The following is a 13,529-nucleotide window of genomic DNA, read 5'->3' as shown; positions in this document are numbered from 1 at the left end:
GAGCTCTGAGCTCGCTCCGTAGGATAACGTCTGGCTGTCTCGTCAGAGACTGCAGCAGATCATACAGTGAAACACACACACACACACACACACACACACACACACACACACACACACACACACACCGGCCCGGTAGCTCAGTGGTTAGAGCGCTGGCTTCACAAGCCAGATAACCGGGGTTCGATTCCCCGGCCGGGTGGAGATATTTGGGTGTGTCTCCTTTCATGTGTAGCCCCTGTTCACCTAGCAGTGAGTAGGTACGGGATGTAAATCGAGGAGTTGTGACCTTGTTGTCCCGGTGTGTGGTGTGTGCCTGGTCTCAGACCTATCCCAAGATCGGAAATAATGAGCTCTGAGCTCGTTCCGTAGGGTAACGTCTGGCTGTCTCGTCAGAGACTGCAGCAGATCAAACAGTGAATCAAACAGTGAATTACACACACACACACTCCCATCCGCGTACTTCATAACATACTGATTAATTATTGAAATATCCGATGGGTTTTACATACAAATCTCATGCAGTTGTATGAACCAGCAAATACGTTCAAATTAAAGCAGAAAACAATATGACACTACGCAAAAGGATAATACTAGATAACAGCATGTGGAAAATATACAACCTGGTGCATAGTTAACCCCTTCTGTACTGGGACGCTTTTTTACCGCGAGTTTTGGGTGTGGTTAGACGATTTTTTTTGAGATTAGGAAGGGTCTATGGAAGTCAAAAGATTAATGGCCAGAGTCTTCATAATTTTAATCTCCACATAAGTTTCTGAAGCTGTAGAAAATCACCAAATAAGAACCAGAATAAATATGGAAATGCGTCCTGGTACTGAAGGGGTTAACAGACATATGAGCGATGGAATATACAATCAAACTTACATTATTTATTGAAATAAATCTCATTGAGATTAACCTCACAACAGAGAGAGAGAGAGAGAGAGAGAGAGAGAGAGAGAGAGAGAGAGAGAGAGAGAGAGAGAGAGAGAGAGAGAGAGAGAGAGAGAGAGAGAGAGAGAGAGAGAGAGAGAGAGAGAGAGAGAGAGAGAGAGAGAGAGAGAGGGGGGGGGACAAATAGACAAATGGAGGGAGTATAGGAGCAAGTCATGGTACAGTGAGGCAGGCAGGCAGATAGGCAGGCATGGGGGTAGTACTATTGGTGTAAAGATGTGGCTTTGGAAGTGTAGATCAAGTGATAAGGAGCTTTGATGCCTGTATGTGTCACTCGCTTTGTGTGTGTTGATCCCGCCGATTAATTGGAGGATTGCGTTATGCAGGGACAGACCAAATCGCTTCCCGTGCAGCTGTGAACTGCCGAGGACAAAAAAAAAAAGTACCTACATGTTGCCTCGGTTCAGACTTGACGAGCGGGACTGGGTGGGTAATAAGAGGCAGCGCGGTGCTCTCTCGCAGCCCCTAAAAGTTTTAAGAGCTTGATCACAGTACACGGCAGTTCTTCAGCGGAGATGTAGCACTTCCCTCTTACCTGCATTGCCGTTTTAATTCGCTGATAACCCCTTCAGTAATGGAACTCATTTTTACCTTGAGTGTTGGGAGTGATCAGATGATTTTATTTACATTAAGATTCTATGGACGTCAGAAGATTAATGGCCAGTCTTACACTATTTTTAATCCCTACATAAGTTTCTGAAGCTGTATAGAATTGGAAAATAGTAAACAGAATGAATACGAAAAAGCATCCTGATAATGACGTCTCGCTCTTCTAAATTAATGATCAATGTATCATAAAAGTCGGGACGGGACAGAGACACAGCAATAGGGACCATGCAGAGCTGGATTCATCAGCCAAAACTCAGGATATTTGGATTCCTCAGCCAGGACCCAAACATTCAGATGAACAGTTCCCTTAGATTGTAACGCAACGTCACACACAGGAAGAGGTCACAAGTAGTCCACATGGAGACCCTTGTCAGTGGTTAACTCCTTCAGTAACGAGACGCTTTTTCACCATGAGTTTGGGTACTATAAGACGACTTTGTTTACTTTAGGAAGGATCTATGGAGGTCAAAAGATAGATAGTCAGAGCCTTCACAACTTTAATTCCCCCATAAGTTTAGGAAGGATCTATGGAGGTCAAAAGATAGATAGTCAGAGCCTTCACAACTTTAATTCCCCCATAAGTTTTTGAAGCTGTATAGAATCCCCAAATAGAGAGCAGAATGAATATGAAAACGTGTCATGGTAGTGAAGGGATAGGTTCACCTCATGACCGGCACCGCGAGTGTCTTCAAGCCTTACCCGTATCTCTGAACAGTTTACATGAAGTGTTTATCAAGAAAGAAGCTCATAAGTGTTGCTCTCCGTCATAAGCATATCAAGCTGTCGTCTCACAAGTTGTTGACTCCTTCAGTACCAGGAAGCGTTTTCATATTCATTCTGCTTATTATTTGGCGATTTTATATACCTTCAGAAACTTACGTGGGTATTAAAATAGTGAAGAGTCTGGTCATTTATCTTCTGACCTCCATAGACTCTTCCTAACGTAAATAAAATTATGTAATCATAACCAAAACTTATGGTAAAAATGCATCCCACTACTGAAAGAGTTAACGTCATTATTCAAACATTTTCTAAACTTCTCAAACAAATTCAACAAAATGCAGGATTCCAATATTGGTAACACCAAGAACAATTGAAATGTATCACCATAAAAATCCAGAGCCTGAATTGTACCCATAATGAAAATAGTTTAATGATGAAGGCTAAACAACAATAAGGCAAACTAACCAACTTACACTACTGTGCCTTCCCACCCATTCCCCCGCACTCTCTCCAGCTCCGCGGCCCCGTCACCTATTTTCCTTTTGTCTGGATGCGTGTTGTTTTAGGCCAACCTTATTTTGTGCGGGATGGGGCGGGGCGCGCGGACTGGGAGAGGAAAAGGAGGAAAGCTAAGTCTGAATAACAAAGGAGCACCAACAAAAGAGAAATATCCTTGAAAATAATAAGGTACAGTGGAAGAGAAGAGAGGGCAGAGGCATTCCTTCTGCCCCCAACCCTAACGGATATGCCGCCTCCTCCTCCTCCTCCTCCTGCTGCTGCCGCTAAAGTTATTACGTTTCTATTTGCACAGTTGGAGCTGCGCCAGAGGTTTGAGAAGCAAAGAGCGGCACGCCGGTGTGGTGCCGCTGCAAAGAGTGTGCACGACAAAGTTACGGGAACAATACCAAACCTTTCTTTTCTTTCTTTTACTTTAGAGGCGTTCATGTTGCTGCCACTCCCGTCAGTAGGTCACGGCTAGGAAGAGTACGAGGAGGAAGAGAGATGTTCCCGGTTTATTTAAGCATGGCAAGCAGAGAATGAGAACGGTAAGAACAATAGTTATCAATATGTTTTCTCTGAGAGATGTTAGAGTCAGTTAAGCAAGGAAGGCACGGATCAAGAGCGGTAAGAAAAGGTAATACCAACTTAGCTTTTCTGGTAGACGCTCCCGAATTAGTCCAGTATGGAAAGCAAGGATCAGCTGCGTTGAAAAGAAATATATATCAATATTTTATTTTTCTTTATTACACGTTCTCGATTCGGTTAGGTAAGGGAAGTAGGGATCAAAAGTCACAAAGAACGATATCAATCTAAAGTTTTTTTTTTATTAATATTCTTAAGTCAGCCAGGCAAGGTAAAAAAAAAAAAAAAAAAAAAAAAAGGGATCAGTAGCACCAAACAAGAACAATATCAATCTAATTTTCTATGATGAATGTATTAATGTCACTTTCTCATCTATACTTCAGAAATGAGACTATGAAAAAAAGATGTTCCAATTTGTTAAGATAAGAAAAGTAAGAGTCTGCTACGCACTGTTACGTTTCCATTCGTGAACTTATTAATGTGTGGCGAACACCTGAGGTAAAGTGTAGCAATAGCAATGTTGTGTAGCTGGAACTGGCAGAGTAAACAAATAGAAGCTTTGCACGTAAACACAGATATCCTAATTTTTGGCCGAGACATCCAGCTCTGCACACTCAACTTGTTTTTGGCTTCCACATTCTGCTACAAAACACTTCTGTTCTTACACGTCGAGGTCGCGTCAAGTCTAGGAAAGACAAGTGGGAGAAAGAGGAGATGCAAATGTCCCTCTTCATATTCTTGGTGGAAAAAACACTAATAATGTGATAAGAGTTGGTGGACAGATGGCGCTTGATTCTATTAACTTTTTTTTTTTTTTTTTTTTTCCCGAGAGATCTATTCTTGTGTAATTGTGCCCCGTGTGAAGACCATGCATGTAACTGAATGCATGGCGAGGGCCGCTGTCTCCAAGGTACCACAAATAAATCTCTACTTGTAATTAACCCTTTCAATACGGAAAGATATTTCTACCTTGATTTTTGGGTATGATTAGACGATTCTATTTGCATTAGGAAGGGTCTATGGAGGTCAAAGATGAATGGCCATTCTTTACTATTCTAATCCCAACATACGTATGTTTCTGAAGCTGTACAAAATCGCCAAGCAGTATCCAGGATGAATATAAAAACGCGTCCTGGTATTGAAGAGATTAACAACTCATTCAACGGTGGTATAAGTGTCGTACTTGGTCAAATAACACAACAATAATAACTATAGTAATAATATCAATAATAAAAACAATAACAATAAACACGCGTGGTCACTGCAAGATCATTACTGAAACTGAAAAAAAAACTGAATTTTTGGTGGTGTACGTGTTCTTGTTCACAAAGAAAATGTGCTTTTTGAACTTTTTAGATCATAGAGTTATTTTGCCATTAACCCCTTCAGCATTGGAACACATTTTTACTTCGAGATTTGTGTACGATTCGACGATTTTATTAACATTAGGAAGAGTGTATGGAAGTCAGGAGATTAATGGCCAGAGTCTTCACTATTTTAATCCCCACAAAAGTTCCTGAAGCACTGTATAAAATTACCAAATAGTAACCAGAATGAATATGGAAAAGCGTCAGGGTACTGAAAGGGATTAAAAAATATGAAAGAAATCTCTGCTGGTTAAAAAAAAAAAAAATATAGAACACAGGGAGACAATAGATTAATAATAAGGAAAGTAATTTGTCAAGATACAGGAAAGAGACAGAGCGAGAGAGCGAGAGAGAGAGGAAAAAAAAAGTTGGACACAGTCATTCACTCGAAGAAAATAATAAAAACGAAAAAAAGTAAATATCAGGGACAAATTACACTCCAATCAAGATCACAACAGCAATAAGAAGAAAGAAAAAGGCAGCATCATAACTTTTTGCTGCGGGCTATTGGAACCTTTTTGTGAGAGGGAAGATCCTTGTAATATCAAGACGTGTTTCTGTGCCGGCGGGAACGATGGTAGTGGTGTGTGTGTGTGTGTGTGTGTGTGTGTGTGTGTGTGTGTGTGTGTGTGTGTGTGTGTGTGTGTGTGTGTGTGTGTGTGTGTGTGTGTGTGTGTGTGTGTGTGTGTGTGTGTGTGTGTGTGTGTGTGTGTGTGTGTGTGTGTGTGTTATTAAGCAGCTCAGCAAATGTGTTTGTAATGGCAGGAGTCCATAACTGCATGTAAATTACTTAGAGAAAGAAAGCAAGAAAGCAAGAAAGCAAGGAAGGACGGACGGACGGAAGGAAGGACGGACGGACGGACAACAGAAAGAAAGAAAGAAAGAGAAAGAAAGAAAGAAAGAGAGAGAGAGAGAGAGAGAGAGAGAGAGAGAGAGAGAGAGAGAGAGAGAGAGAGAGAGAGAGAGAGAGAGAGAGAGAGAGAGAGAGAGAGAGAGAGAGAGAGAGAGAGAGAGAGAAGCTGGATAAAAGAAGTCAAATAAGGAACGTGGAACACAATTCTTGCAGCGGCGTGACCTGGCTGAATGATTAATTGGCAAGCAGGGGCGGTAAATTACTTATACCGTGTGACATGGACGGTGGACGCCTAGCCTCCCTCGCGTGTTGAGTGTGACTGGTCCAAGGCGCAAACAGAGGCGCTAGAATTCCAGTGCCTCTCTGGGTGCCCTGCTCAGTGCCTCGTTCACTGTCCACCTCAGTTCCTAATTTAGTGTCTCGCTAGTCTGTGTTTACTTAGCGTGCCTCTTCCTGCCTCACTCAATGCCTCGCTCAGTGTTCCGCTCAGTGCTCCGCGTCTCGCCCGCCCGCTGGTCGGTGCTAGAAAGCAAACAGATGCCTCCTATGTATTTAAAAGCCTGTGCTTCAATGTTCATCAAAATTGCTGGCTTTAAGTCAACTTCATCAATTCTGTTGACACTGTCATTACCAATTTTAATTTGAACGTCTGAAGCTAAAAAAAAAAAAAAAAAAAAAAAACGCGAGCTATAATGAAAGTTGCGGGCGTTTTTTTTTGTTTGTGCATTATTTATTAAACGTTTGACAGACGAGCCTATGAACGCGCTCAAAGCAGACCAAATAAAACCACCACCGCTACACACCACATTGCCAATGAGTCCACGAGGCCAACACAGACCTGTGGAACTGAATATGAACACTTCTACACGCAGAGGCACACACACACACACACACACACACACACACACACACACACACACACACAGGGGACATGGAGGGAGACAGAAAGAGATTCGTGCACGAGCATTGGTGTTGACACCATTCTGGCTCAAGGCCGAAGCATGAGTGAAATAAAGTTAACAAACGTGTCAAAGACGTACCTAGTCTGTATTCACGCCAGCTCTAAAAACGCGTCAGTTGCATTACTCTGAGCCGGGGCAGGAAGCGCGGTGAGGGACGCAGGTGTTAATTAATGATGTCCGGAGCACTCGGTAACCTTTCTGGGACCAGGCTGCGACGCGTCCCATCGCCGCCCGTCATCAGAGCCGGGTGTGGCGTGCGTTTCATTATAACTCTGTCACGAAGGGAGTTCCTAGACTTGCGGACAGGAAACCCTTTAAAGTTCTATCACGAGAAGTAATGAAAAAATCAGATTTCTATTTAACTGGAAAGAAAGAAAGAAAAAAAAGTAGTTCCATTAAACAACACATTATTCCCTGAGAAACCTTGTCGTGTAGGAAATTGTACCACTAATTGAGAACTTCGTGGTGGTGGTGGTGGTGGTGGTGGTGATAGTAGTAGTAGTGGTAGTGATAGTAGTGCTGGTGATGGTGGTGGTGGTGGATGCTTCTTACAGATTGTGGAGCGAAGGGAATAAGTTTCGTTGAGTGATCTATCACGAAGATCAATAACACTAAATAACAAACTATACAATGTGGCAGAAGGAAAAAAAAAAAAACTACTGGTAAATTCACTTTTAATTTCATCATCTGAAGGAGGTTGCGTCTTTACTGACCCAGGAAGTGACGAACCCACAAACTTGCAAGTCCCCGAGGAGGAGGAGGAGGAGGAGGAGGAGGAGGAGCTGAGGGAGCAGGATGACAGGACTACGAGGGAGAGGAGCAGGGAGGGCAGGGAGGGAAAGACCAAGAGAAGAGGGAGAGAACTGGTAAGTAGGGTGACGGAGCAGAATAACAGGACTACATGGGAGAGAAGCAGCGAGGGCAGGCAGTGGAGGTGCTCTCACTTTTCCATAGCAATTGAAGGGCACAAGTGTCCTCCCGTTAATTCAACACGATGGGTCTACTTAACTGACTCGGAAATGACACGGAGAGGAATTTCATGTTAATTCCTCCCCAAACAAAGGTAGATGTCCCTCGTTCACCCTCTTGTCTTTTTATTGGTCCATTCATTTATTCCATCTTTCTGGTGACTGTTCCCGAGCTTACCAGTGTAAAGGGGAACGCCGGGGAACTGTCCAAAAATTAAAAAGTGACACTCGAGATTCAGTACAGCCATACGTTACATTCTTCTCTCCCTTAATTCCTTCATTATAGGGACGCATTGTTACCTTGAGTTTTGGGTGTAATTAGACGATTTTACTGACATTGGGGAGGGTCTAAGGAGGTCAGAAGATTAATGGCCAGAGTCTTTATTATTTCAATCCCACCATAAGTTTTTGAAGAAGTATAAAATCACCAAATAATAAGCAGAATGAATATGAAAACGTGTCATGGTACTGAAGGGGTTAATAATGAGCGATTCTACTTTACGATTGCAATCCATCTATGTGAAGTCTTCCTGTTGTGTCAAGGAAGATGGGCAAGGGTGCAAATAAGAAAAAAAGACCAACACACACACACACACACACACACACACACACACACACACACACACACACACACACACACACACTTACACTTCGCCTCCTCCAAAATGTTACAAACAAGCTTAAAAAGAAGAAAAAAAGTTGCCTTATTTTCTGTAATTGAGGAGATGTCTGGATACTTCTCTCCTGAAACAGTTAAAGTCACAGAAAGGAAGAGAAAACAGAAAAGATGGGAACGGCGTTGCCCTTAACGTGGCACAAAGAAGAACGCCCTCTTTCATTCTAATATACCACTACTACTACTATGAGGAAGAGGAAGAGGAGGAGGAGGAGGAGGAGGAGGAGGAGGAGGAGGAGGAGGAGGAGGAGGAGGAGGAGGAGGAGGAGGAGGAGGATAAATAACCGGTGAAAAAATAATAGCTTCAGCGGAGGTTCCCGGAGAGCTATGAACAGAATGATTTTGACACTTGAGGAGCGGGAGGCAGACGAGCCACCCCAGACTTTCCTGTCGGCACAGTGTCAAGGCGCCCTGATCACTGTGGGCACCCGTGAAGGATTGACTATTGCTTGCATATTTGTCACTCGAGTTTCGTGGAGGTGACGCTACTGCTGCTGCTACTGTGTGTGTGTGTGTGTGTGTGTGTGTGTGTGTGTGTGTGTGTGTGTGTGTGTGTGTGTAACTTATCTTTTATTTCTTAACACGTTTTTTGTCTATTTTGTCTCAATTTCTACGAGTATAATGCAGTGATGTGCGTGATGGTGGCGGTGGTGGTGGTGGTGGCGGTAACGCGGGTTGGTATCGCTCCGTCACACTCCACCTAACCACCTCACGATAGCTGCTAGTTTATCTTTATATCCACGTCCCAGCCCGTCACACACCGCCCCGTCACCGCTACCCTAACAAAACACTGCCAATGTAATGCTGACTGTGCCATGGCGCTAAAGATGAGCAACAATGGCACAGACAGAATGATAATGAGCCTTTCGTGTGCAATCCCGCCACATCCCTATTCCCTAATACCGGTGTCTCGTCCCTCTCAGACTACCGCCGCCGCTGCCACTCGCCCCAGCAGCCTCCGCCCCTAATTGCCTCGCATCCAGCCTGCCGCCCCACACAACACCATCGCCGGTCAGCAATGCAACACCGGCAAAAAGTGGTGTTGATCGCTAATTGGTGTCTGACCCAAGGCGAGGCAGAGCGAGTGTTCATTTGCAGATTAACCTTTTTACTCCAGGGCCATTTAGGCAACATGCTATTTGCTTTTTTGTGGCGTTGTTTGTGCGCCGACGAGCAGCGGCCATAAATCTCGGTGAAGGAACGGCCGCTGTTTCAAGAGGAAAGAAATGTAATGGTTCATGTCGAGGATAAATTTGGCAGAGCTGCAGTGTTACCGAGCCTCGCGAGACGCCTTCTCTGTCATTGGCTGGCTGTGTCGTTACAAAGCCCGCCCTTGTATACTTATTCAATTAGAATGAGAGAAAATGACTCGTAAATGACCGTGTAATAACTATCGGTATCAATCCCACGAAAACAACTTGAGTACCAACTGAGAGTAGTAGTCACGGAGAAGCGAGGGAAGGAGTTGTGAACCTTCGATCCTCGCCAACAGGGATCCCTGCAGGTAAATCTTGTTTAGTCAAGGTAAAGTCAGGCTCATGAATCACAGGTGGCACATTGCACCGACCATTACACCAGCCATGCCACCACCACCGGCACCAACACCAGCCATGCCGCCACCGCCACCAACACTTAACCCACTCTGATCCGTCCAAACACGTCCATCACATCAGCCAAGCAAGCGCTGCCGCCGTCACTACTAGTACTACCACCTAACCAAGTCCCCCGACGTGGCTCCCCCTGCTCGCGCCACCCGACACCCCGAGCACCGCGCACTGATCGGTATCGACTTAGCGCGGTGCCCACTATTGTGCGAGCCTTAAATAAATAAGTGCTTTCTAGGTTAAGTTAGATCCATAGTTAGGTTAAGCATTTTTAGTTCATTGTGTTAATGTCCCCCCCCTGTACATTTTCAGTGTAATTTTTTACATTGCCAAACTAATAAACCACATATTATTATTATTATTATTATAATCTAATCTGTTCAACTACATGCCCACCATCCCAGCCAAACAAACCTGCGCCACAACCGCCGCCTTCACCAAGTTACAGGAGCCGTGTGTGTGTTGGGTAGGCACATTTTTTTCGATGGTCTCTCAACCCAGAAAAGGCCTTGTGAGTATCAGACGCCTTGTTAGGAACCACTACCAAGTGGAGACCCAGCAACTCAAAAGCCCCTTTCGGTGAATGTCACAGTACCACGGTGACAGTAAGTGACACGGAGAGTGGTGATCAATTAACGAGTCTGTGTTCACCATGATACTCCACCGGCACGTCATGAGTGGCTCACCTTCATTAATCACAGTAAGTAATAAAGACAAAAACCATCTTTTACTTTATCCTTTGCACCAAGACGTTTGTTCATCTATTTCCATATATATTAATTTTTCGCATAAAGGAGGTTAGTCAAGTGCAGATAAAAAATAAATGGAAAAAAACAAACAAACAAACAAACGTGAATATTGTTGCTCCCAAAAAGTGAGTATAAACGACTGCCATTGGGTCGTTCACAAATGCTTACTCAGAAAGGTGGCGTATATGGCAGCGCACCAGTTCTAATTCCATACCAATTAGATGCTTAGGTAATCTTTGTACACTCACCTGTCACCTTGGATTTGCAGGAGCCTCGCCAGCCTTCCTCTTCCGGTTCTTTGTTCAAAGTTATTCCACGAACAACTTACCGCAGACGTCTACTTTTCTGACTGCCGGTTTGCCCGCACTACTAGACATTCCTCCAGATGGCAAGAGTGTCGCGCAGGAGCACCAACCTATGAGAGAGGAAGACGTCATTAGGGAAAATACTGAGATAACGGACTGATGAGGCAGAGGTGAGAAATAAAGGCACGGTCACATAAACAATGGATAAGAGAAGTGGTTTAATATGAGAGTGAATAATGTGAGGAAACTGATCATATACACGTGCATGCAGAACTGAAGCGCCATCCTTCCTCGAATAGCTTCGTCAAAGATACGAAACTCCAACTGAACCACTCTCGCAGTGATGTTAACTTTTCTAGCCCACATTGTCGTACCGAACCACCAGAATTATCGTATTTTGCCTAATATTATCGTACATCCAAAGGAAAAATAATATACACACATCAGAACTGCATTATACACTGTATTGAACATTTCATTAATTTTCATTTATTTTCATATGCAAATGACATACTACACATACAAAGGTTACACAAAGGTGTGTGTGTGTGTATATATATATATATATATATATATATATATATATATATATATATATATATATATATATATATATATATATATATATATATATATATATAATGAAAACTATATTGATAAAAGCTTACGTACAGTGTCAATGTGCATGTATCTCCAAGGGGTCAACTTATCAGTCAATCGTCAGTCCATCACTCTCCGCAACACAACCTACACTGGAAAACCCTTATTATTTATTCCTTTATTTATTGTTGCCCATTAGTGCCACATAATGAGAATGTTTTGTTTTTTCATACCGTTATACGTCAAATAGAACATATGATAAGAGAAGGAAAACTCGCCCTTCACCATACTAACACTAAGAGTCACACTAATAAGATCATTTTGTCACTTGACACTGACTGTGACTGACAGCGTCTCTCTCTTTTTCCTTCCCTCCCCAGTCCCCAGCCCCTCTCTCTCTCTGAAATGTTGACATCGATATTTTTTTCTTTACACAATTATTACAGTACCTTATTACAAATATAAATATATAAATATAAAAATATATATATATATATATATATATATATATACTTGCCACTCAATTATCGTATATTGGTGTACGATTCTTACCTATGTATCGTACATCGTACAAACAGCCATATTATCGTACAAATACGATAATTGTCGTACAATTAACATCACTGCACTCTCGTTAGGGAAAGTGTAGGGAAGCGCGCTTGACCACCACGCTCACTCACTGATCGTGTGACAAAGTCTTTTCCTGCTCCTTCGTGCAAACCCTTTTCTGTCTTACGTCACCGTGTCTAAAAATAAATAAAAATAATAATAAAAAAAAAACTGCAACAGGCCGCGGAAAGGATGGATGGAGGCTGTTTCTCTGCGGACTGGTGCAGAGAGAGAGAGAGAGAAAAAAAAAAAAGTCAAGGTTTGAGGAAGTGAACGTGAAAGTTTTGTTGATGAATGTGGTTCATATTCCAGTGAAATACCTTGTGAGGATCGAAAAAGGAAAAGAATTCTGAAGTTTGTGGAAGGGAAGCAGTGGCACGTCGATGAGCCGCCAGCCCGTCAAGAGTTATGGACTGGTGGTGTTGGTGAAACTGGTGTGTGGAGAAGCACAGCAGCCTTACAGATGATGGATTCCTTCCACTGTGTTAAGTTTGCGTTGTCCGCCAACCACAACCCTTTTTAAGTCCTCTGAACTGACAACGATCTTATATTACACAGTTTGTTTCTTGGCGGATGAGAGAAATAAAGACTATGGGGCCACGCTAAGGATAACGACAAGACTATGTAACTGGACTACTGCCTGTGACTACATACATACTCTGCTGCATAACGCAGGTACGCCACACCATCTCTTCCTTCCTCTATCCATCGTGTACTTTTCATTAGTAGTCTTCTGTTACTCATGTCAATATTTTATCCAACATTTTTATCAACATGTAATAGACCAATTTACCTTTAATAAAAGAAGGAAAAGTAAAGAAAGCCACAGCAGAGATTTCATGTTCTTGCCTTGTTGTGTGCTGCATCACAAAGACAGCGAGGCTCCAGCACGTCGTGGGAACAGAGGTGATATTTCCCGCCCCTCCCTTCCCTGGCTCGCCAGCTAGGCCCCAACCGGGCCCTGCGCCACGCGCGTCCCGCGGGTAGCCACTGACGCCTGGAATTGAAGTTGCTGGAGTCTAGACCAAACTTTTGCACGACTTGCATTAGAAGTTTAGGTTAAAAAGTATTAATGTAATATACGCGCTCCCGCCGCTGAATTATGATATACTTTAGGTTTTCCATTTCATATTGTAAACTTCAATAACTTTGTGCAATTAGATCTTTTATTCCCACTTATAACAATCTCTGGTTTTATGCTTGTTTAACAAGTTTTCTTATCCTGTCCAGCTTTTATTGCCATACTTCCAATTCACACTTTATTTTCCATGCATACTTACTGATAGAAGAGGCAGAACAGTATGTTGGCAGAAGAAAGATAGATATGGAAGCAGATGGAGGGAGAAGAGGCAGACCAAAGAAGAGATGGAAGGGATGCATAGATGATGATTTGAGAGCAAGTACGTGGAAAGGAGGCAGAAGACGAAGCCTTATGGAAAAAAAGGGACTGAAGGAGCATTATAATGGAGA

General features: G+C 43.0%; 1 long non-coding RNA gene across 1 annotated transcript in view; it reads right to left on the bottom strand.

The window, feature by feature from the left end:
• Positions 1–10,960, bottom strand: part of LOC123517753 — a 37,540-nt gene extending 26,580 nt beyond the window's left edge. Inside the window, exon 1 of the long non-coding RNA XR_006678566.1 lies at positions 10,794–10,960. This is a non-coding gene — a long non-coding RNA (uncharacterized LOC123517753). The remainder of the gene's footprint in view (positions 1–10,793) is intronic.
• Positions 10,961–13,529: the final 2,569 nt, after the last annotated feature.

Source organism: Portunus trituberculatus, chromosome 42, assembly GCF_017591435.1.
Source record: "Portunus trituberculatus isolate SZX2019 chromosome 42, ASM1759143v1, whole genome shotgun sequence".
Classification (NCBI taxonomy): Eukaryota; Metazoa; Arthropoda; class Malacostraca; order Decapoda; family Portunidae; genus Portunus; species Portunus trituberculatus.
Note: the sequence above shows the minus strand (reverse complement) of the source record. Positions and strands in the feature narration are given on the sequence as shown.